The sequence below is a fragment of the Harmonia axyridis genome, chromosome 5, assembly GCF_914767665.1.
Source record: "Harmonia axyridis chromosome 5, icHarAxyr1.1, whole genome shotgun sequence".
Taxonomy (NCBI): domain Eukaryota; kingdom Metazoa; phylum Arthropoda; class Insecta; order Coleoptera; family Coccinellidae; genus Harmonia; species Harmonia axyridis.
In genome coordinates this window covers 1,905,023-1,930,528 of record NC_059505.1, presented here as the reverse complement: position 1 = coordinate 1,930,528, position 25,506 = coordinate 1,905,023, and the positions used below count along the sequence as shown (strand labels likewise).

Sequence of the window (25,506 nt, the reverse complement as noted above, 5' to 3'; positions counted from 1 at the left end):
CCACACATAATTTAACAGCAATATGAGTTCCAACAGCATTATTCAATTTCGAAATTGAATACATATTTCGACTAAACTTTATGCTCAAATGAAATGAACATGAAACCTATAAATTTTAGAATGAATGAGCGAGTCAATAATATGAAGCCATGGGTTTCATTGCCCCATTAGTTAAATTTACTACCAACTGGATTATCTAGAATAAAATGACCGAATATGAGGGTTACACATTTCAATTTGAATTTCATCATTATATCGTTGAAAGCTTATTCCTCGACACCTTTATTAGTTTTTGATAAACGTTCTGGAACTTATTATACAGAGTTAGAACTATTTAGAGGGACACTAAAGGGAAATCGAAAACCGTTTGAAATACAGGGTGGCTTAAATTACAAAAATGTTGCGTTATTTAGGAATTAGCGTGTTGGTGTTAACAGATCCAAAATATCACCGATGGTTCTCGAGATATCTCGAAAAAACTGAAAATCGAGGTTTGTGGCTTATCCGCATAGACCAATTACTTTACATAGCCCCACAGAAAGTAGCCTAGCGGTGTTAAATCACAAGATCTTGGAGGCCAATTCACAGGTCCAAAACGTGAAATTAAGCGGTCACCAAACGTGTCTTTCAAAAAATCGATTGTGGCACGAGCTGTGTGACATGTTGCGCCGTCTTGTTGGAACCACAGCTCCTGGACTTCATGGTTGTTCAATTCAGGAATGAAAAAGTTAGTAATCATGACTCTATACCGATCACCATTGATTATAACGTTTTGGCCATCATCGTTTTTGAAGAAGTACGGACCAATGATTCCACCAGCCCATAAAGCGCACCAAACAGTTAGTTTTTCTGGATGTAACGGTGTTTCGACATACACTTGAGGATTAGCTTCACTCCAAATGCGGCAGTTTTGTTTGTTGACGTAGCCATTCAACCAGAGGTGTGCTTCATCGCTAAACAAAATAAAATGGACGTAGTGCGCGATACGTATTCCGCACAGAACCATTATTTTCGAAATAAAATTGCACTATTTGCAAGCGTTTTTCAGGCGTGAGTCTATTCATTATGAATTGCCAAACCAAATTGAGAATAAATCACTTGACAGCTGTTAAATCGGTCGCCATCTTGAATATTAATGCCAACTTAAAGTTATACACCTCGAAAAGAACAGCCTATATATCCTATAGTTTTCGAGATATCTCGAAAAACCTTGAAATCGAGATTTTCTTTTTTTCTGTATAACTCATTTGTTTCTGGAGATAACTTCACGAAAGTCAGTTTGTAGTCATTATCCAATATGTAGATTTTAATGGTGTCGTCAAATGTTTTCTGTTTTCCATTGTTTCAGAGACGAATATATCAATTTTTTCTTCTTATGGACAGCATATGGGATCTCCTTATGAGATGATAAAGAAAAATATTACGAATTCAATGTATCACACTCTACAAAAATATCGAGTCTTCCTACCCAAATTTGAACTTCCTTTTTATTTTTTTGTTTAAGTAGTAGCTTGGTGCTGGAATTTTCAAAAAGTGACTTGTTACTTCGTTCAGTTGTTATGTGAATCCATCACTTAATTTTTCTAAAAACCTAAATTTTGTTTGATAAGTAACGTCCTATTAATGACATAATCATGCTGATACCAACACTTTACATTGCCCACAACTGGCAATGTCTGTAGAAATTGTTCTACATAATTTAAATAACTCAAGTGATCGTTTCTCATATCAACTGTCAACTAAGTTATTTTACAATTCTGATATTTATGGAAATGCACTGACAGAACTCTTCAAATGGAATGGTAACGAAAATACATTGTTATATCAACATGATAAATGATTTAGTGGTAGGCTGGAGCCAGAATTTTATTGACAGTTGTTGTGTGAAACCATCATTTGTGTGTTTTAAATTATATTATGTAGAACAATTTCTACAAACATTGCCTTACTAATTTTGAATAGTAGTTATTGACTATCGAGTGGAGTTTTTTCCACGATACTCATTTTCTTTCTTTTTTTGGTTACTTGAGATATTAACAAATTGATCTGAATTAAAGTCATCTTTCTTCCAAAAACAATTACTCGAAGGCTTTAATGTTCGAAGTTAATTCAAAACGCGTTGAAGATACATGTTATTTTTATCATACAAAAAAAAAACTTGTTCAATGATTATCTACATTCAAATGCCAAATAAAAGGACTGTAGTCGACATACTCACTTATGGAATTCCTGCTACTGGACAGCTTATCGAAAAAAGTCCAATCATCTGACACAAATATCCACACACCTGAAATAATATATAGGTACCTAGTGAACTCAAAGATCTTTCTCATTTCTCGGGTACTATTGGAAAAGTATCGCAAATACACAATGAAATCTTCAATGATAACCGAGATGAATACAATCAATTCAAAAAATTTGCGAGTATATTCGCACAGATCCATCTTTGGAAATAATACTGATAAATCAATCTCATAATCAGTGATTAACAAGTTGTGAGATATTATCTTACATTGTTTCACTTCAACAGAAATCATATCAGAATGTAATCAGGCTGTTCGTTGTAACGAACTCATGTATACATCCATGTAAGCTCGACATAAAACATTCCCATTGTACTTTATCTCAGACTCATCAAATAAATTGTGACAGCTATAATCCTGAATTGTTCATTATCGTCCAAAAAATTTATAAAATTTTGCAGGTAGGAATAACATATATTACAAAATAGTAGATAAAAACAGTCTTCAAATAGAATATATTTAACTAACTGATGACGAATAGATACTCAAATTCAATTATATCCTTCCGGCCGTACACAGGATAACTCTTGTACGTTAATTACTACAAATTTTTAGTATTGGTTTGTACCTCGAATATCATGATTTTTTAACTGATCTTCTTCTTAATTTTTTCAAGTTTTCAATATCGTGTTTCATACATCTTGAAATTACGTTACATCTACGAAGTAATAAACATAGAAAGAGGAAGTATACGCAATTTTTATACGTCCCCAACATGGTTAGATTACGTTGTCGGATTGTGATATATTTTCAAATCCACAATTTACTATATCGTTAAGAATGTAAGTATATTATATTGAATGAAATATATTTATTTGAGTGATTCCCTATTAAATATGCAAATTTGAATATTTGGAATCCGATATTTTTCCTAATTGTCGAATTTATAGTATGCAGAGTATTTAATAATTTCTTTATCTACCTGTTGAAATCTAAGTTTAGCAACTTTTGCTCTCCTAGTGTCATCGGTTGTTTCACGTTCTTTGGCGTGCTTGAAGTTTGTTTTTTTAATTTCTAGTATATTTAGGTATTTATTTCAACATATTTTGAGTTAATATGAAACGTTGCTTCACTATGGGACATAAGAAGTGTGTTCTCATGGAGAAACTCGCGAATTGAGTGAAATATTGTATCACTGATATGCTTTAATTTAAGCGCGCTTCATGTCAAATTTGATAGTTCATGTTGGGGACAAAATCAAATGAAATTTCATGAAATTACGAACGGCCGTATACTGGATATTAGAATTTTTGTCATTGAGAGGAATATATTTCAGATATTTGAAAGATACGAAATGATAATATTCATTTATTTTTATATCAATAGAGCATTTATGTGAACAAATTTAAAATTTTCACATTTTATTTTTTTCAAGCGCTGTATTTCCATACAACAACAACAAAGTAGGTATTTGAAAGATTTAACCTTTTTTTTAATTTTACGAGGACAACCAAAAACGTAACTTGAGAAAAATACTCATAAAAGGGCCAATGAATACCTTGATGATCAATCAATAAAAAAAAAATTTGATTCTAATTATGGTTCGTTTTGAATCGAAATTCCAAATTTTGGTTTGCAAGTGGAATGAATAGAATTCATTGATAATAACTGTTTACCCACTCGAAATATTATTCAATTTCTAAAACGATAAGTTTATATATAGTCTCCTATAGAGTCATTTACCATATCGATTCGAGTATTTGTTCAATGTACGAATTGTTCAAATTTATCAGGATTCGTTTTTAATCATCGAAAAACAAATTAGTTTTACGTGAATTTCAATATTAATCGATGTCTATCGATTGAAGGATTGATAAATATTTGTATTCATAATGAATATACAGGGTGATTCACCAGGATGGCCTTTTAGATTTTCATGAAAAACTAATCATAATTTGGAGCTGAGACAATGATCTTTCTCCCTAACATATTTTCAGATATCTACAACTTCCGATTACACCGGATGCGGACTACTACTTCCTCATTTCAAATGGCACACCCAGTATATTATTGCATCATTAGATTTGCTTTTTCGATGACAATTTTGGCAATATGCCACTCTTTGCGTAAAAACTCAACGGTTTATGAGTTAATGGGATTCTTATGAAAAAAATGTTGGCGATGAGGACTCACATTTTTTTTACTTTTTCTCCAAAAAAGCTTTTTCCAAATTTTTTTTTCCTTTTCGATTCTGCAAACACGTAGTTTTATAAGGCCAATTGCGGTTTGGACCGAAAATGCACAGGGTGTTCATAAGAAGATCATGAACTTGGACAACTAAAATTCATCAAAACTCAAGATTATTAAATTAGAACCTATATTTTTCATTATTTCAGTCGATTCTGAGTACAAAAATAGTGGGACATGGTGATGATTGTTGAGAAGACTCCCCATCTTCAACGTGTCTCTGTTTGGTGCAGTTTTTGGTCTGATAGAGAAATTAGACTGTAAATGGGGCTGTTGCAACTGTTGGTGAATGGTGAATGGATTGCGCAGCCGAGCTATGATTTATAATTTTTTATAGTCGAAATTGACATTTATTTTAAACAAGGCGGTTCTACGTGCCACACAAGCAAAGAAGCAATCGTTATTCAGCAAGAAAAGTTTCCTGACTGTATTTCTCGAATAGGTGATCTGCTCAACATCTTTAGACATTTCTCTTTGAGGCAACTTGAAAAAAAACTCAACGCAATAGCTCCACAATCGATTCAAAACCTCAAATATGATATTCGTGAAGTTATCGAGGTCATAATGGGCGTAAATGCAAATAGTAGGCACTGTATCATTGATATCCCAATGTATCGGCCCGTCAGGCTTGTTCTATACCCTTATTGACACATGTTGGTGTTTGTGTTTTGAATACAGCTTTACATGCAGTTAGATCAACAGTGAAACCAGCGAACCGAATCTCTCATTGTTAATTCGAAATAGATATTGCCGAATTCACAATGAGACTAACAGAGTCAATAAATCAAGTGGCATTTTCGGTTCAATAAGAACAATAGATTGGTTTATCACTACTTATTGATGTCCCATACTTCGAATTTGAACTACTATCTGGATTTGCAGTGAATCTATTCGGTTATTGAACTAGTTTACAGTTGATTGTCGATATGTGTGTGAGTTATTGAATCATAAAACTGGCACATACCATCGAACAGATTTGATTTCAAATCTGGTGATTCTGTTTTTCGAACTTTTCAGAAATTTTTTTCATGAAACAAGATCCCTGCTGAACGAAATCTTGGTTGATATTATTTTTGCATCACCCTGCGTCTTTCTATTTGAATTTTGAAAGTGTCACTTCTCCACACCAGTGCACCAATATGAATTTCAATCCGAAATAAAAACAATATACGAAAATTCCTCACTTCCTAGAAATCCTCCTTTTAGGCCCATATAACCCAAAACCTTATCTTTATCTGATCTTTCGAGCTTACAAAGAGTCATTGCTAATTTTCGACTCGGCGCATTCGCCATTTTGTTAAGTAATTATGTAAAGGGTGTTTTTTTAGAGTTATAGAACTTCAAATTGCAATAAAACAACAATGGATTATTCAATTGACATGAATTTCATTTATCCGCAAGATAATCTTGTGGCATTACATTTTAAATATGATTTCTGGCATATGATCGCCACGGCTGGCTCGGATGTAGTCCAATCTGGACGTCCAATTTTCGATTACTTTTTCCAACATTTGTGGCCGTATATCGGCAATAACACGGCGAATGTTGTCTTCCAAATGGTCAAGGGTTTGTGGCTTATCCGCATAGACCAATGACTTTACGTAGCCCCACAGAAAGTAGTCTAGCGATGTTAAATCACAAGATGTTGGAGGCCAATTCACAGATCCAAAACGTGAAATTAGGTGGTCACCAAACGTGTCTTTCAATAAATCGATTGTGGCACGAGCTGTGTGACATGTTGCGCCATCTTGTTGGAACCACAGCTCCTGGACATCATGGTGATTCAATTCAGGAATGAAAAAGTTAGTAATCATGGCTCTATACCGATCACCATTGACTGTTACGTTCTGGCCATCATCGTTTCTGAAGAAGTACGGACCAATGATTCCACCAGCCCATAAAGCGCACCAAACAGAAACTTTTTCTGGATGTAACAGTGTTTCGACATACACTTGAGGATTAGCTTCACTCAAAATACGGCAGTTTTGTTTGTTGACGTAGCCATTCAACCAGAAGTGCGCTTCATCGCTAAACAAAATAAAATGGACGTAGTGTGCGATACGTATTCCGCATAGAACCATTATTTTCGAAATGAAATTGCACTATTTGGAAGCGTTGTTCAGGCGTGAGTCTATTCATGATGAATTGCCAAACCAAACTGAAAATAAATCATTTGACAGCTGTTAAATCGGTCGTCATCTTGTATCTTGAACAGTAATGCCAACTTAAAGCTATATACCTTGAAAAAAAACACCCGTTATACTAATTTACTCAATCTGTAGCGAAGATTGATAAAGATTCGATAATTTGGTATAATCATCACATAAAAGTAGGACTACAAGAAACACCCTGTATCTCAAAAACAATGGGTTTGCAGATCCATGTTTATAGAACTTTTGTTCCTCAAAATTTTCAATTTTCCATGATTCTGATAATGAACTCCATCTCTTTTGTTTGACGAAATTATAGGTTAATTTTTCTTCTTGAATTTTCTATGGGAATTGGACCTCCACGACACATAAACTTCCAATATCCAAAACAAATTAAAAAACCTTGGAGAACATTGGGAAACATTCTACTCTCAGGAGTACATTAATTGATGAAATTCCGAACTTTAACCCTTCAAACTCAACTAAATTCCGGTGTTCCAATTAGAAACGATCTTTCCCTAGGTCCCCAGTCAAATCGAGAACTTCGAAACTGTGCCAAACAAATGTTATCAATGTTTTTTGGGAATATTTTTGTAGGGATGCCCAGAGCGTGGGTTTTTCAGATAATTGAATTTTATAGGGATCCGACTCAATTTCGACAGGAATTTTCCTAACAATTCAGCTTCCACGCTTTAGGAAAGCAACGATAAATCGACAAACGCTTCCCGAAGTGCCAGCTGTTTGCTTATGGGGTGCTGACGTATGTTATCGAAATAAAACAGGATGCAGGAGTGTATTCTAGGCGATTTCCACATATGTGGAATTTTTTCCCAATTTTCTATCCGATTTTCTTGCTGAATATTTGAATCAAATTCAAACTATCAGATTTTTCTTGGGATTCACGGCTTGGCTTGATTTTCAAGGTATTTGGCTTGAGCTTGACTTGATTTCAAGTCAAGTAGTCAGTAGTAGTTTTTCAATCTCGAGTCAAGTGAAGTATTTCTTGAATATTCATTATTTATTCATCAAGCTACTTGATTTTTAGCAGTTTTATTGTGTAGTGTCACATCAATAAAAAATGATGAAATGAGAAGGAACCTTGCAAAAACCATTGAACTCATTGTATAAACGAACCGAAAATATCAACTTTTTTGTAATAGAAACATAAATTAAATCACTATAAATCATAACAAAATGAGAAATAATAAAAAAATTAAGTTTCTCAATATTGAGAAACCTCCAGGCTTTGTTTGATTTCATACTTTTCCATCCAGGATCTAAGACACATGAGGCATCTTATAGATTTGTCGCCTAACCTATTGCGAGTTTCTGTAACTGTAAGAGCAGCTCTGGAAAATTGTCTTTCAACAGGAACAGAAGATTCTGGCGTTGATAAAAAATCCTTGGCCATTTTGTACAAGTTTGGAAAGATATTTCTGAAATCAGCAAAATCTACCAATAGATTTCATAAAAATGTGAGAAAACTACTGATCAAGTCACACTGGCGAATGCTTCTCGGCGCTCGGGGAATCCCCTTATTTAGTCTAAGCGCGCACGAGATTGTAGAAATCTATACCATGCGACGCGTGCATATCAAGCTCTAGTAATATCAACTAGCTTGATATCAAGTCAAACAATAAATATCTAAAATCAAGTCAAACTCAAGTGTGTGATTTTTCACAAGCTTGATTTTCGAGTCGAGTAGTTGAATAAAATGTCAAGCAAATGCAAATTATTTATCATGTTTTACCATTTCATTTTGAGACAAATAAAAACATATACATTGAAAGATGTAACGAAGGCTACATTCACACAGAAATTCAGAAATATTTTAATTTTTTTTTATGAAAATAACTCCATTCAGCACATGAATGTAGTGGAATGAAACTTTTCAACTATCGGACAAAAGTCCGATACACTTCTGAATTCGTTGAATCAGATTATCCGAATAATTCCCTAATAAATCGATAATTCCATGGATTACATTGGTTTAATCATTTCGGAATGTATGTGAATTTCATTGCAGTATGCTCGAAATCGATTGATGTCATTGATTGACAGTCATCAATTTAATTCTACAGTTATGATGACTCATATCAGTGGATTTATAGATCGAGGACTACAAAAGCCATTCTACATGAAATTGAATTCCATTTCATTATACAGGCTGGTTCAGATTACAGTTCAATAACTTTTGTGTTGGACAGGACAACCTAGGAATTCATCAAGCCAAGTAGCTTGACATTTTGACCAACTACTTGACTTGAAAATCAAGCTCGTGAAAAATTACATACTTGAGCTTGGCTTGACTTGATTTTAGATATTTATTGCTTGACTTGATATCAAGCTTCTTGATATTACTTGAGCTTGATATTCACGCGTCGCACGGCATATATTTCTGCAATATCGTGCGCGCTTAGACTAAATAAGGGGATTCCTCGAGCGCCGAGAGACTGAAGCATTCGCCAGTGTGACTTTATTAGTAGTTTTCTCACATTTCTATGAAATCTATTGGTAGATTTTGGTAGTTTCAGAAAGTTTTCAAGCTTGGCGAAAATAGTCAAGGATTTCTTATCAACGTTGAAAGACTATTTTCCAGAGCTGCTCCTACAGTTACAAAAACCCGCAATAGGTTAGGTGATAAATCTATAAAATGTCTAATGTGTCTTAGATCCTGGTTGGAAAATTATGAAATTCAACAAAGCCTGGAGGTTTCTCAATATTTAGAAACTTGTTTTTTTTATTATTTCTCATTTAGTAGTAATTTAATTTATGTTTCTATTTCAAAAAAGTTGAAATTTTCGGTTCTTTTATAATTCAAATTTAATAAATAATAGTGTTTTTTGCAAGGTTTCTTCTCATTTCATCATTTATTATTGATGCGACACTACACAAAAAAACTGCTAACAATCAAGTAGCTTGATATGATTCAAGTACTTGATAAATAAATACTTGACTTGAGATTGAAAATCTACTACTTGGCTTGAGCTTGGCTTGAAATCAAGTCAAGCTCTAGCCAAGTAGCTTGAAAATCAAGCCAAGTCATGAATTCCTTTAATGACCACATAAAGGTAGGACTACTTACAAGAAACACCCTGTATCTCGAAAATACAGCATTTCCGGACCCATGTTTATACAATTATTTTTTCTCAAAATCATCCAAGGAATCTCCCAATTTCCTTTATACCTGCAATTTTGGAACACACAGTAGACATGCGTTTTTCAGTTTTCCTTTCCAGTTCAGAAAAAAGAGCTTAATAATGTTCCATCCATTTTTCCTACACTTCCGAAGATTTTGGCTATAGACAGACTTTTTGGAAACAAAAGACAAGGTGGCATTGTGTTACACCCTTTGGCAGAGTTTTTATTATTGCAATTGGAAACCTCGAATTCGGAAGTGCTAGATAATTTCCAGCTATATCCTCACGGAAGTTGAAGTTCCTTCCGAACTACAGACTTTCCAAGTATAAACCTAAGAGATAACATTGGCCAGCTGCGAAATATAACAGTAGTTCACTGTTTCGGTTAGTATCGTATCCAACCGTTGGTAATCTTAAATCAACTACCTGTCTGCTAATCCAAATATTTATCCTAGACTTTACACAATATCCGAATGATTGTTTACATCGATATTGTTTATGGTGTGTAATACACATCCAACTATATACCCTGCATGATAAAATATTTCGATCATTCCATTTTTCGAATTGTTTGAATTATCTGCATCGGTTTATGATTTGTGTATTTTTGAGCGTTTGGTGAATTAGAGAACAGCTGGATATTTTGTTGCACGAATGCCGGTAAACGGCTGATTTCGCTCATGAAATTGTCTCAAATAACTGCATAAATTTTCAGAAAAAACTGTCGAAATTTCTCTTTGATATGAAGGGTGTTTTTTTTTCAGAGCTATAGAACTTTAAATTGCAATAAAACAACGATGGATTATTCGATTGACATGAATTTTATTTATCCGCAAGAAAATCTTGTGGCATTACATTTTAAATATGATTTATGGCATATGACCGCCACGGCTGGCTCGGATGTAGTCCAATCTGGACGTCCAATTTTCGATGACTTTTTCCAACATTTGTGGCCGTATATCGGCAATAACACGGCGAATGTTGTCTTCCAAATGGTCAAGGGCTTGTGGCTTATCCGCATAGACCAATGACTTTACATAGCTCCACAGAAAGTAGTCTAGCGGTGTTAAATCACAAGATCTTGGAGGCCAATTCACAGGTCCAAAACGTGAAATTAGGCGGTCACCAAACGTGTCTTTCAATAAATCGATTGTGGCACGAGCTGTGTGACATATTGCGCCGTCTTGTTGGAACCACAGCTCCTGGACATCATGGTTGTTCAATTCAGGAATGAAAAAGTTAGTAATCATGCTTCTATACCGATCACCATTCACTGTAGCGTTCTGGCCATCATCGTTTTTGAAGAAGTACGGACCAATGATTCCACCAGCCCATAAAGCGCACCAAACAGTCAGTTTTTCTGGATGTAACGGTGTTTCGACATACACTTGAGGATAAGCTTCGCTCCAAATGCGGCAGTTTTGTTTGTTGACGTAGCCATTCAACCAGAAGTGCGCTTCATCGCTAAACAAAATAAAATGGACGTAGTGCGCGATACGTATTCCGCACAGAACCATTATTTTCGAAATGAAATTGCACTATTTGCAAGCGTTGTTCAGGCGTGAGTCTATTCATGATGAATTGCCAAACCAAACTGAGAATAAATCACTTGACAGCTGTTAAATCGGTCGCCATCTTGAACAGTAATGCCAACTTAAAGTTATATACCTCGAAAAAAACACCCTATATTATAATGTCAAACAGTATTGGCTTTGCTATGTCCAATTTTTGAGATAAAAAAGGTAATATATCAAGAGGGGCGACCGTTATTACAAAAGATGTATACAATGATTACATACAATAATAGTTACGGTAACAGACACGGTGCCGTTTATTTATTGTTATTTGGTCATATAACGTCATATAATCGTCAATAACGGTATATAACTGAACAAAACGAAAAAAAAATGAGATCTAATTTTCGATCTAATAAACGCCAAGACGATAGCAATCATAGTTCTATAAGAGTTCTACTAAGGTCTTTCAGCTAACCTAAATCCTGAAATCTGAAAAGAAGAATGGCTCCGGTGTTCTTATCATCCCCAAAGTATAAGCGATAGGACCTACTTTCCTTTTTCCATTTATTCAACCGGAAATAACCGAGAATCGCCTTCTAGTTCCTTATCGTTATCTGCATGGAAAGTGGGGCCGATTTGAAGATTTGATGGTGAATATTCACCGCAAACCCGTAAAGAAAATATACCCTAGAGGAATTTTCAACCGTTATCCCGCTATAGATTTTCCATCATCAAGATTGAAAATCCTCTCCCTGAAAAAACATCGTCGTAAAATCTCCTATTTTCATAACCAATAAAATCTTCGATGGGAGCAAGTCACTAAAACATATCGTTTTTTTATGTTAATAAAAATCTATAAATCTATTAAACTCTTTTCGCGAAGCTTCCTATATATTATATCTGGACCATGATGCGAAGTTGGCGCTCAATATCCTGCTTCGTTTCAACTTACTGATCGAAGTAATTTGTTTTTACAATGAAAACGGAGTGATTACAACAATTCATCAAACAACGGAACATAGCCTTGACGTATTCATCGTCTACCTATTTATATACCTCCTAAAAAAATGCCCGCAGGATACAAATACATCAGGACCTTCGGTTTTTGTTTTGTTATATTCTCAATAACATCGAAATCTTCGGTAGAAAAACAACTTGATTCTTTTTCAATTTATTTCAGATTCTAGAAATAGAATGCAAAAACAATGTAAAGATGGACAATGGTTCATTTTCTTTCAGATGAATTTGATATTTAAAGATGCATCTAAAAAATATGGATGAATTGTCTTGGGAGTGGAATAAGTTTTTAAAATGAGAGACGTTAGGTCATTCCTTATTGAAAATAATTTTCGATTTCTCTGGCGTTTTTGCTTAACGTTTCTTTCTGAAGTCGTTCCCACTGGATTTCTTCAACGCCAATGAACAATGCGTAAGTAATATATCTGATTCTCACATTCACAAGACACAGCATACGATCGATGAAAGATTACCTATCACACCACAAGATACAAAGGGCGGTAAGGCATATAAAGCTTCGAAAACTAAATGGGATTAAAAACATATGTTTCGCTGAAACCATTTAGAATTTATCAGTTGATAGTTTCGGATGCAGAATCGTAGGAATTTTCCATATGTTGAATGTGCAACTTCCACATAATTCGAAATCGAAAGTAGTGTTGCTTTTCGTCTTTGTAAAATATATTTCAACCCTCTTTCAATTAGGGTAATAGGCAATGCTGCTTATATTGGTTGGGTTGCCATGTGTTATTTAATGAAAAGTCAGCTCAGTAAAGACGGTTTGGAGGTTTTTATCGCAGGGTTTGTTTTTAAGAATCAAGACTATATTTTTTTCAGTAATATGAAACGGTGGCCACAAACTGGACCAAATTGCCGCCCTTCGAAAAGAGTCGCCTGAAACATTCGCTTCACTGTTTCATCCTTAACGCCGGCCCTGGTCTTTTGTACCTCCTATTTAGGAACACCCGGTATAATAAGCTTTTTAGGTTTCCAAAAGAGGAAGAAAGTGCGTCCTTTATTTACTTGTGTAAGAAAGCATAGCCAACTCAATTCAAGATTATTTAATCACATTTTTCCAATATTACATTTATCTTAGTTTGATACCAACCGCTAATACTTAAAAGATGTTAGCGAATTAATTTCACTGCTTTCAAATCGCTGGAAGTGGAAAATTGGTTTTTCTTCTCAGCAATCATATTCTTATTTTTCGATGAATTTTACACATAACTCTTTCCAACACAGCTAACAGTGCTGTTAGCATTTTTCAGAGAACCATAAAACAATCAATTCGGTTTTTGTGAATTCGATTCCTCTCGATTAAATACATCCCAAACTGAGCTATTTTAAAATTGCAGAAATGAAGAAACAGGACAATAAATCGAGTCGATATAAAGCCAATTCCAATAGTCGTTCATTCTTATAGAGAAAAATGAGTAATGGTTAGCAAGTTTCGATAGAACGAGTGATATATGAAAATTGAAAATTCTTCAGTATCGCATGGTTCACTTGTCTTGTCAAGTTCCTTTACGTTCTTCATGGGCCAGAGACGATATGTGAGAACCTATGCAGTTGGATGATCCATAATATAGATTAGGCATAATTTACGAATTCGAGGATTTATTGAAGACAGGAGTTATTCATTTTAATTTATAATTGACTCGAGTATCAGACGTGCTCATATTTTGTGTTAATCCCAATGGTTATACAATAAGAATCATTTATCTACTTCTGAACGTGTGAAAATTGTGAAAACTTACTACATAAATAATCATTCTGTAGTTTCGTTCATTACAGCAGATTATGGTCGACATAATCGTCCATCTGAGCGTACAATTGGTAAGACTGTGATAAAATTCGGAAAGACTGAATCTGTTACTGATGTCTTAAGGCCCGAACATCATCGAAATGCATGCTGGACCAAAAATATTGCTGCTGTAAGTGAAAGTGTTGATAAGGATCCAAATTTATGTATTGCCCTGGCGCGCATAACATTAGGGCCTCTCTCACGGAACGACTTGACTTATTTTGCATCTGGATTTAAATTTGAATCTCCATTCTTATAAGGTTCAGTTGACATAAAAACTACAGACAGCTGACCATGGAATGCGTAGAACATATGCCGATTGGGTACTTGAACAACCACGTTTGGATGACAATTTTTTTCAAATACGATGCACATTTTTCACTCAGTGGCTATGTAATCATGTATGTAACCACGGGTAACAACTGCCATTCAAGAACGTTACATGAGAGTTTCTTCGTTGACACAACGGTATGCAACCGCTCGCCTCCTTCAAAATCAGCTTGAGCAAACTCATGGGGTGCACTCAGACAATAAGAAATCGCCTCAGAGAATATCATTTAAGGCCTCGTGTCGCGGCAAGAGGCCCAGCTCTTACCCCAGCCCATCGAAGGGCGCGTTTAGATTTTGCGAGAGAGCATATCCACTGGGAAGAGGCTGATTGGGAAAGAGTGCACTGAGCATATCTTTCATGTGGACGTCTGTATAGTAGAGAACGTCGATCACAATGGTAGAGGCAGAATCTAGACTCATCTGTGAAGAGAACTCTTTCCCAATCAGCCTCTTTCCAATGGATATGCTCTCTCGCAAAATCCAAACGCGCCCTTCGATGGGCTGGGGTAAGAGCTGGGCCTCTTGCCGCGACACGAGGCCTTAAATCATATTCTCTGAGGCGGTTTCTTATTGTCTGAGTGCTAATTTGCACCCCATGAGTTTGCTCAGGCTGATTTTGAAGGAGGCGAGCGGTTGCAAACCGTTGTCTCAACGAAGAAACTCTCAAGTAACTTTTTGGAATGGCAGTTGTTACCCGTGGTCTACCCTGTCCTGGTCTTCGGACATTCATACCTGTCTCCCTGAATCGCTGCAACATTCTGGACACACTTGTATGGGAAACTCCAAACCTTTCTGCAATTCTTGTGTATGTCCACCCTTCTTCTCGCAAAACTACCGCTTGGGCACATTCCTCTTGGGTCAAATTGCGTGTTTCGCGTTGCATAGCGATCGAGTGTAGAAAACCAAACGAAAGGAAAACTATTGATCACTAGAATTGATTGAGAACAACTGATTTCAGAATGGAGCCAATACATTCAAAATGTGATAATCTCATCTTTTTTTATTCCTGCTAGGAAAAAACATCTGTATTGAAGAAAAAGTGGATAACATATGCATGCATAATTCTGATAAAAAGAATTATCATTGAGAAAACCTTCAGTTGTAGAATTAATTTAAGATTTCCATAATGTGCGTTAATTCTTTTGCGCAGTGTATATCACAATCCAACAACGTAATCTAATCATGTTGGGACATGTAAAAATTGCGTATACCCCCTCTATCTATATTTACAACTCTATAAACCCTTCCAAATAAATAATACCAACCATCGAAAAAAACTTGTTCCTCCATTGACGTTCTCCCCGAAGGCAATCCACTCGCACCCAAGAAAAAAAAATTAAGGAACGTGACAATTCACTTTTTCGTCCATTCATCTTCATCCCCCAATCCCATCTCGACCCTTTTCAACCTGGAAGGCGAATCCCGCCCCCGAATTTTATGTAAACAGAATCCCCGGAATCGGTCAGGACCGATATCGAGTTTCCCAATGTTGTTGACGAGACAACAATCGATAATGGACCCAAATTCTTCCGGCTGAAATGCCTGCAGGACTTGTGTCGAAACTCAGGGGATGAAGATTTATGCGACAACGTGTGATGGTGATCCTTTAATGCATTATCGAGTTCTTGTTTCTCCGTATATAGTGCCCAAACGTGAGGCTATTCCGGTTGGGAGAAGCTGTTTTTTCAGCAAAGTGGTCGGGTTGGAGATTGGGTTATTGGATATCTTCGGAGAATTGAGGAAGACCCTCACTTCGTGGAATGGTGTCCAGTATTTTATGATGAACTAGTTTAACCGTAGTGGGTTGCTATGGGTACGATCTCAGAATCATAAGAAATTCGTTTGAACAATACATTTACGTTGAGGAAAAACTTCAGGAAGTACTCATCGAAATAAGTAAAAAGTTCATATAAACATACATACATCGTCAAAAGTCTTGGCCTCTCTAATCAACTCTCAACTTGTTTAATGTACCAAGAAAATTTTTTGTGTGGAATCTTCACTATATTATCACTTAAATAGAAACAATAAACCAGCAAAAATGTTTTCTTTTCGGGAGAAAACAGGTGTATTCAAAGTTAATCCGTTTTCAGCGAATAACGAGAGTTGTAATAAAGGGAATATTCCGTGGAAAATGCCGGGACATCCAATTTTCTCAGTTTGACCGGGCAAGAATAGTAGCCCTACATCAAAAAGCTTTGTCAAACCAGTTTACGCAATGTCGAATATTACATGGACTTCAGTAAGGCTCATAGTGGCCCTTGTCCTATCGGCAGCGTTGCCTGGAGAAACTGGTTGACCCAGAGTAACATCTGAAGGCAAGACCATTATACCGCAAATTTCATTCATACAGTATCTGTAATAGCCCTTCAAAATCATTTTTTGAGGACCTATTGACGCGTAGTTTCAACCAGTACTATAAGGAGACGGTTGGAGTCTTCAAATTTAAGGGCAAAAAGACCTTCAAGAGTACCTCGGCTATCACCTGGATATAGAGTTACCCTTCAGCAACGAGCCGAAGACTAGCTTTTACTCCAATGGCGCAACATACTTTTTTTGGGCGAGTCAAGATTCGATCTACAAAGTGATAGTCGAAAAGAAAGGGTTTGAAGAGGTCCTGGCAGACAAGAGTGACTTAATTTCCCTCGGGAAATTGTGCCCTTTCAAGACAAATAATATGCTGGGAGGTATGATGTTCGGTCTTCGTGCCCCTCTTATTATCGTTGAACTAACAATGACTGGTGTCATCTTAGAAAACAGCATTGAACCAATCATTACTCCTCTGCGCAACGAATTTGGGGATAACTCCATTTATCAGGATGATAACGCCCCACCACACCGCACACGAAGGGTTCAAAACATTTTTCAAGAGAACAATATCCAGAGAATGAACTAACCAGCAAACTCACCAGACAAGAATCCAATTGAAAGCGAATGGGATTACTTAGGGAGAGCATTATTCAATCGCTAAAACATACCTTCAACTTTTCAGGAATTGGGTTTAGCCTTCAGGAAGAATGAAACGATATGCCTAAAAATTTCATAAATGAACTGATTCGTGGAATACCTAGCAGTATTTGGCAGTTGGCAGTAATACGGACTATTGAATTTGGACTCAGTTGTGGACTAACTACAGAGAGGGCCATTGAAAACGAAACAGCGGCTCTGTAAGTCGGCAGAACCGAGTTATATATAAACGCTCGGACACGTCAACAACATTTTCGAGGGGGACATCGTTCGCGATGAAATTCACCCGAAATACATTCCATCCCTCGGAGCTGTGACCGCCACCCCTAAATTTTTAAATGGCACCATATGGCAAGTGATACCTCATTTGAAAGGCAGTTTCTTTCTTAATATCAAACAACAAAAATAAATTAATTCTATCGATTCGTTTTCGAGATATAAGAACTTGAAGTTGGGAAATAACTTTTTATTCACTCAATCGTTACCATGAAGAGCACTTGAAATTTCAACAAGTTTTTGGATAGAATGTTTTCTGGAAGTTGGATTGGAAGAAGAGGCGCTATAGGGTGGCCAGCCAGATCTCCAGATTTAACCCCAATCGACTTTTTCCTGTGGGGTCACTTGAAAAACAAAATCTATGCAACCGAACCAGAATCTCTGGAAGATTTACGACGTAGAATTATTGAAGAATGCCGTCGAATAACGCCGGAAGTGCTACGAAATGTGAGGTCTCATTTTGAACAGAACTTGTACGATTGTATGGAAATGGGTGGTAAACAGTTAGATCATTCAATTCCTTAACAATGATAATTATCTTTAAACAGTTGCAATGTTAGATCTTATTTTTATTGATTGAGAGAATAAAGATTTTCAAGTGACCCCACAGGAAAAAGTCGAGTGGGGTTAAATCTGGAGATCTGGCTGGCCACCCTATAGCGCCTCTTCTTCCAATCCAACTTCCAGAAAACATTCTATTCAAAAACTTGTTGAAATTTCAAGTGCTCTTCATGGTAACGATTGAGTGAATAAAAAGTTATTTCCCAACTTCAAGTTCCTATATCTCGAAAACGAATCGATAGAATTAATTTATTTTTGTTGTTTGATATTAAGAAAGAAACTACCTTTCAAATGAGGTATCACTTGCCATATGGTGCCATTTAAAAATTTAGGGGTGGCGGTCACAGCTCCGAGGGATGGAATGTATTTCGGGTGAATTTCATCGCGAACGATGTCCCCCTCGAAAATGTTGTTGACGTGTCCTAGCGTTTTTATATAACTCGGTTCTGCCGACTTACAGAGCCGCTGTTTCGTTTTCAATGGCCCTCTCTGTATAATTGATCAAAAATAAATAATCGATAAATTTAAATTTTTTCTCATTTTTCCTATTTTGTCTCATCCTGCATAAAGCAAAGTATAACAAACAAAGATTTTCTTTCAAATATATTGCAGTTGAAATAGAGGAAAATATTCATTTTTGATATGTTATAGTCCAAGTCATTTAAAACATAAAGTTCAATAGACACAAGTTTTTCTATAGGCTATTTTTGATGCTAGAGACCCCTGAAAACTCTCATTAGTTCTCCATCGCTAAACAATACAAAACGTAATCCTGGATAATCATGACTAGACTGAGTATTCAAGACGTAAACAGTCATTGATGAGATGCTTTTAGAAGCATTGTTCTTTGGTATCGTTACATTTGGTCAATTATACAGTGTTTCCCAGTTACTTACAATTTACAAGTTTAATTATTCTAAAATGATTGCATATCGCCTTAGCGTTCTACTACAAACTACAAAATTCCACGAAACTCTTCGAATATATCTTTAACTGTCCTTTGAAAGCACCACTCCGTATATTTTTTCAAATGTGAAATAGACTAAGATGAAGAATAGGATTCATATCTCACTATAACCTTATGTGAGAATGTTAATGTGCGAAGATGACATATGACTAAACGACGGAGTTTCTCATTCCACAACATCGTCAGGAATGAGGAATTCCTTTCGCTTCAATTTGCATCCAACAGAAGCATTCCAAATATATTACAACTCGTATTTATAAACCCTTATATTCTGAATCCCATAATACCCTAAGGAAATAAATGCAACTCTGCGAATTTTCCATATTTTTATGAGGAGATTCGTAAACGGAATTTGCCTCTGTATCGCCATACGTTTCTCATTCCAAAAGAAAACATAAAACGCTATCAAATATAAAGAGGTCTGTTGTTCCTGGAATAGGCCAACCAATACGATTCTCCCGTTGTTGAGTCCTTTTTGTAGGATCATTTTCTTTTCCGTCTAAGTGCAGAGGTAGCCTCTGCACGAAAAATGCATCGTTTCATTGTTATACATAAAAAATGTTTACGATTTTGTCTCATACTTCCTGTGCTTAAACAGCACTCTCACGAATTTAACATTTTCTTCAGATGTAGGTATTTCGTCTGAGGAGTCATTCAATCTTCCGTTATGGTCCCCAAGAAAATAATCGAGAATTGTTGAGAACATAAAAAGATCGGTATTTGTCTTCGAGGTAAACTATAAACCGCAACTCAATAACACCTTAAAAAAAATAGATGGAAAGAGGTGTTTTTTTCTTTACTTTTAACAAAAAATTGAAAATTTCCCGGTCTAATGCACAGATGGCGGTGCTAGTATTACATCCATATGATTTTTAGTTAGTAGCAACCTTCAAACGATATTTGTCAAAATTTGACAACTGTCCGACCATTAGTTTGTGAGATATTGCGTTGTGAGTGTAGCTACTTTTTTTATTTGAAAAAGATAAAAAAAAAGAATTTCGTGTGCTGATGAAATATTGATATTTGGAGGGAAAAATACTGTTGAAGCAAAATCTTGCTTTGATGAAGAGTTTCTGGAGTCTGCACCAGGAAAATCAACCATCATTGATTGTTATGCTAAGTTTAAAAGTGATGAAATGAGCACCGAAGACGGCGAACGCAGTGGACGCACAACAGAGGCTGTCACCGACGACAAAACCAAAAAAGTTCACAAAATAATTTAGAATGACCATAAAGTGAAGTTGATCGAGATAGCAGACATTGTGAAGATATCATCTGAACGTGTACATCGTATCATTCACGAATATTTGTACATGAGACATCTGTGTGCAAAATGGGTGTCGCGCGAGCTCACAATCGATTAAAAGCAACAACGTGTTAATGATTCTGAGCAGTGTTTGAAACTGTTTAAGTGCATTAAACCTGAATTTTCACGTCGATATGTGGCAATGGATAAAACATGGCTCCATCATTTCACTCCGGAGTCTAATCGACAGTCAGCTGAGTGGACTGTACACGATGAACCGAATCTAAAGCAAGGAAAAACACAACAGTCAGCTGGCAAGGTTATGGCATCGGTTTTCTGGGATGCGCAAGGTATAATATCCACGTTGTTAATGTCTTACCTAGAACTGAATATATGACGCTTCGGAGGATAGTTCTGTTTGACATATATCATTGACATATCAACAGGGCTGTGATATCCGGTCTATGGCATTATTAACTCAGTTATTCCACCAGAACGAACAAGAATACCTGATTCTACTACATCTACGTTGAAAATATATTACTTCCTCTTCGATTTACATTCTACAGTTGCATTTCGAGTACATTACTACTTTAATTTGTGAGGCTTTATCTCGTGAATCCCATAATACCCCAAGGAAATATATGCAGATCCCTGAATTCCATATTTTCCTGAGAAAATTCGTAGTTTCGTGTACAGCAATACATTCATTCCCGGAGAGAATATTAAACACCATCAAATGGAAAAAAGGTTTCTTTTTCGAATATTTCAGCCAATATGATTTTCCTACCGTTCAGCTCTTCTGGATTGATTATTTCATATCTGTGAGGAACAAAAGACAAAAAGACAAAACTTATTTCTTCATTGCTGAGGATGAGATAGTTCAAATTCGATTGTTGAGAGGTATTAATTAGACCTCGAAAAATCGAAAAAAGTGAAAGTTCTTTCATGGAAAGTTCATACCTTTCCTTCAATCGATATGATTACGTATATCACGAATATGCTTGAAGTTGAGCGTTTAAAACATTATTTCAGAAGTTATTGGCAATAAACTGAAATTTCGAAGAAAAATTAGATTATGTTTCCCGATGCTGTTTTTTCTTCTGGACTCGAGATACGAACCTGAAAGCTCATCATGTTCTAGATCATAACCCGATCTTCGAAAAACGTTTTCATTTGAGGAGTCTGTAACAGATATTCTACAAGATATAACAATTTTTGTGATGAAATTCAATTTTCACTCATTTTTCCAAAATTTCGATGTCACTTTTCTTTTTAACTTTGAGTTGTATAGGTGGATGGTGTGGAAATTGACGATCTCTTATTATCCAAATTCCGTTCTTACCCAAAAAGTTCATGTCCAAAATTTTCAGTTATAATGTCACAAGAGCATAGAAAATATTCGATTATACACCGATTCACGAGACCAAAGCACTGCATTTTGATAATTCAATGACGTTTCACTGAGCCTGACTTTTATTTTTTGGCGAACGTTCAAGAATGTTACTATGGAAATGATCACGATTGGCAGGAGGCGAATCACCAAAACGATTATACCACGTCGTCAGGTAGTATATTCAATTATTAATACGCCGTAACTATGGGAAATTCACGGATTCTATTGGTTTATCAGAACATGAATTATAACGTGTTTTTTTTCGAGGTATATAACTTTAAGTTGGCATTACTGTTCAAGATGGCGACCGATTTAACAGCTGTCAAGTGATTTATTCTCAGTTTGGTTTGGCAATTCATCATGAATAGACTCACGCCTGAACAACGATTGTAAATAGTGCAATTTTATTTCGAAAATAATGGTTCTGTGCGGAATACGTATCGCGCACTACGTCTACTATATTTTGTTCAGCGATGAAGCGCACTTCTGGTTGAATGGCTACGTCAACAAACAGAACTGCCGCATTTGGAGTGAAGCTAATCCTCAAGTGTATGTCGAAACACCGTTACATCCAGAAAAATTGACTGTTTGGTGCGCTTTATGGGCTGGTGGAATCATTGGTCCGTACTTCTTCAAAAACGATGATGGCCAGAACGTTACAGTCAATGGTGATCGGTATAGAGCCATGATTACTAACTTTTTCATTCCTGAATTGAACAACCATGATGTCCAGGAGCTGTGGTTCCAACAAGATGGCGCATCATGTCACACATCTCGTGCCACAATCGATTTATTGAAGAACACGTTTGGTGACCGCCTAATTTCACGTTTTGGACCTGTGAATTGGCCTCCAAGATCTTGTGATTTAACACCGCTAGACTACTTTCTGTGGGGCTATGTAAAGTCATTGGTCTATGCGGATAAGCCACAAACCCTTGATCATTTGGAAGACAACATTCGCCGTGTTATTGCCGATTTACGGCCACAAATGTTGGAAAAAGTTATCGAAAATTGGACGTCCAGATTGGACTACATCCGAGCCAGCCGTGGCGGTCATATGCCAGAAATCATATTTGAAATGTAATGCCACAAGATTATCTTGAGGATAAATAAAATTCATGTCAATCGAATAATCCATCGTTGTTTTATTGCAATTTAAAGTTCTAGAGCTCTAAAAAAAACACCCTTTATAATCGTGTCATTATTGGAAAATAGCATGCATTTAGGCACGCTTGTCTCCTGGAACAAGCGCTCAAAAGAGGATTTAGTCACCAATAAAAGAGTAGAGAGTAATGAAAAATTCAATAATTCATCATTTTTGCGTTTATTATAAGTCTCCTTAATTTCGATGTATCTCCTGAAATGTTCAACCCCGATTATTTTTAATTCCAGTGATAAATATTAACTCAGACTTCAATTCCACTTGACGTTTGAATAATCGTCTCTTTCATCTTCCGAATTGCTTCCGGCGTTGCTTCCGTCATATTTTTCGCGTCTGCTACGTCCCTGTCATCTAAATTACTAATTTGGGACAAACAGCCTACAGCGGCGTCTGTCGAAGAAATATACTCTCGATTACTTACAGAACTGTAGATTTCTTTGGGAATGAGTGGTGTCTTCTCCTAATTTTCTTGTTTTTCATCCAATTTAAAACGTAATCAGAGCCTGATATCTCCAATTAGGAAAATTATGAGATGAAATGATAGATTGCGTAATTTAGTAAATTCCCAGTTATTTCCCGAATTAGTAGACATTCGTTTTTTGGCTATCAAATGCGAGAAAATCGTTAAATGTAAAAAACTATAGGGTCTTCCAATAGAAGGTTTCATTTTGATATTGATATTGAAAAAAACGATTATATTCTGAGAGAAATCAATGGATTTTTATTTCTATGTGAACAGTAGATATTACGCCAATTGAAAAGTCCCCGGTCTGATTTTAGTTGGTACCAACCTTCAACCAATACGTGTCAAAATTTGACAGCAGTCGGAGCATTAGTTTGTGAGATTTCACGTCGTGAGTGTAGCTACTTTTATTATTTGAAAAAGTTGGAAAAAATAATTTCGTGTGCTGATAAAATATTGCTTTTTGAAAAACAAATACAGTTGAAACAAAATCTTGGTTCGATGAAGAGTTTCCGGGGTTTGCACCAGGAAAATCAACCATTAATTGATTGGTATGCTAAGTTTGAACGTGGTGAAAGAGCACCGAAGACGGCGAACGCAGTGGACGGTTCAAAGAGGCTGTCACCGAAGAAAAAATAAAAGAAGGTTCACAAAATAATTCTGAATGACCGTAAAGTAGAGTTGTTCGTGATATCAGACATTGTGAAGATATCATCTGAACGCGTAAATCATATCATTCACGAATATTTGTACATGAGAAATCTGTGTGCAAAATGGGTGTCGCGCGGCTCACAATCGATTAAAATCAACAACGCGTTAATGATTCTGAGTAGTGTTTGAAGCTGTTTAAGTGCAATAAACCTGAATTTTTGCGTCGATATGTGACAATGGATGAAACATGGCTACATCACTTCACTCTGAAGTCCAATCGACAGTAATCTGAGTGGACTGCACACGATGAACCGAATCCAAAGCGAGGAAATACACAAGGTTATGGCATCAGTATTCTGGCATGCACAAGGTATAATATGCATTGATTACTTCCAAAACAACCAGACCATCAACAGCAATTATTATATAGCGTTATTAGATCGTTTAAAGGATGAAATCGTTAGAAAACGGCCCCATTTGAAGAAAAAAAGGGTGCTGTTTCATCAAGACAATGCGCTGTGCCATAAATCAATGAAAACAATGGCAAAGTTGCATAAATTGGGCTTTGAATTTCTTCTGTATCCACCGTATTCGCCAGATCTGGCCCCTAACGACTTTTTCCTGTTCCCAGACCTCAAAAGAATGCTCGCTGGAAAGAAATTTAGCGCCAATGGAAAAGTACACGCCGAAACTGAGGCCTATTTTGAAGCGAAAGACAAATCGTACTACAAAAATGGTATCGAAAAGTTGGAAGATTGCTATAATCACTGTATTACCCTCGAAGGCAACTATGTTGAATAATAAAATAGAATTTTGTCAAAAAAAATGTGTTTTACTATGGTAGACAGGGGACTTTTCAATTGGTCCTCGTTACAATGAAATAGGCATCCATTGATTTCTCGTGAAATATACTCGTTTTATTTTCAATATCAAAATAAAACCTTTTATTGGAAAACCTTTTATAATGAATTAGGCTTTCACAGCCAGATTTTTCAATATAATCGGAAAATTCCGGGTTTATTAGGCCTGTTTTGGTCTATTTCCCACCCAACGTTTCGCTCCCTTCTGCAGTATCATCATAGTTCAGGTAAAAAACGACTAGACCATGACTTAAACCTCAGAAAGTTTCCGAGTAAGCAAAGTGCTACTTTTCCCTTGTTCCACTTCCTATTTCTAATCTCCTCTACACTACCTGGGTATGATAAAAGAGCTAGAGCACTTCGCTCCAGTTTGAAATTTCTCAAACATTCGTTAAGCCCCAGCTGATTAAAGTTTGACTTTATATTCTCATAGACACGAATTTCCCAGAAGATTAACATTATCACCGTGAATTTAATGTTCTGAAAAAGCTTAGTGATGTTGGGGTGGT

General features: G+C 36.1%; 1 protein-coding gene across 2 annotated transcripts in view; it reads right to left on the bottom strand.

The window, feature by feature from the left end:
* The window catches only part of LOC123679692 (5-hydroxytryptamine receptor 1-like), a 197,086-nt gene that overhangs the window by 137,007 nt on the left and 34,573 nt on the right, over positions 1 to 25,506 (bottom strand). The window contains exon 2 of one of the 2 annotated variants that reach the window (XM_045617101.1): positions 2,219 to 2,287. The exons of the other annotated variant lie outside the window; for it this stretch is intronic. The gene's annotated coding sequence lies outside the window, so the exon portion shown is untranslated. The remainder of the gene's footprint in view (positions 1 to 2,218; positions 2,288 to 25,506) is intronic. 2 annotated transcript variants of the gene reach the window in all.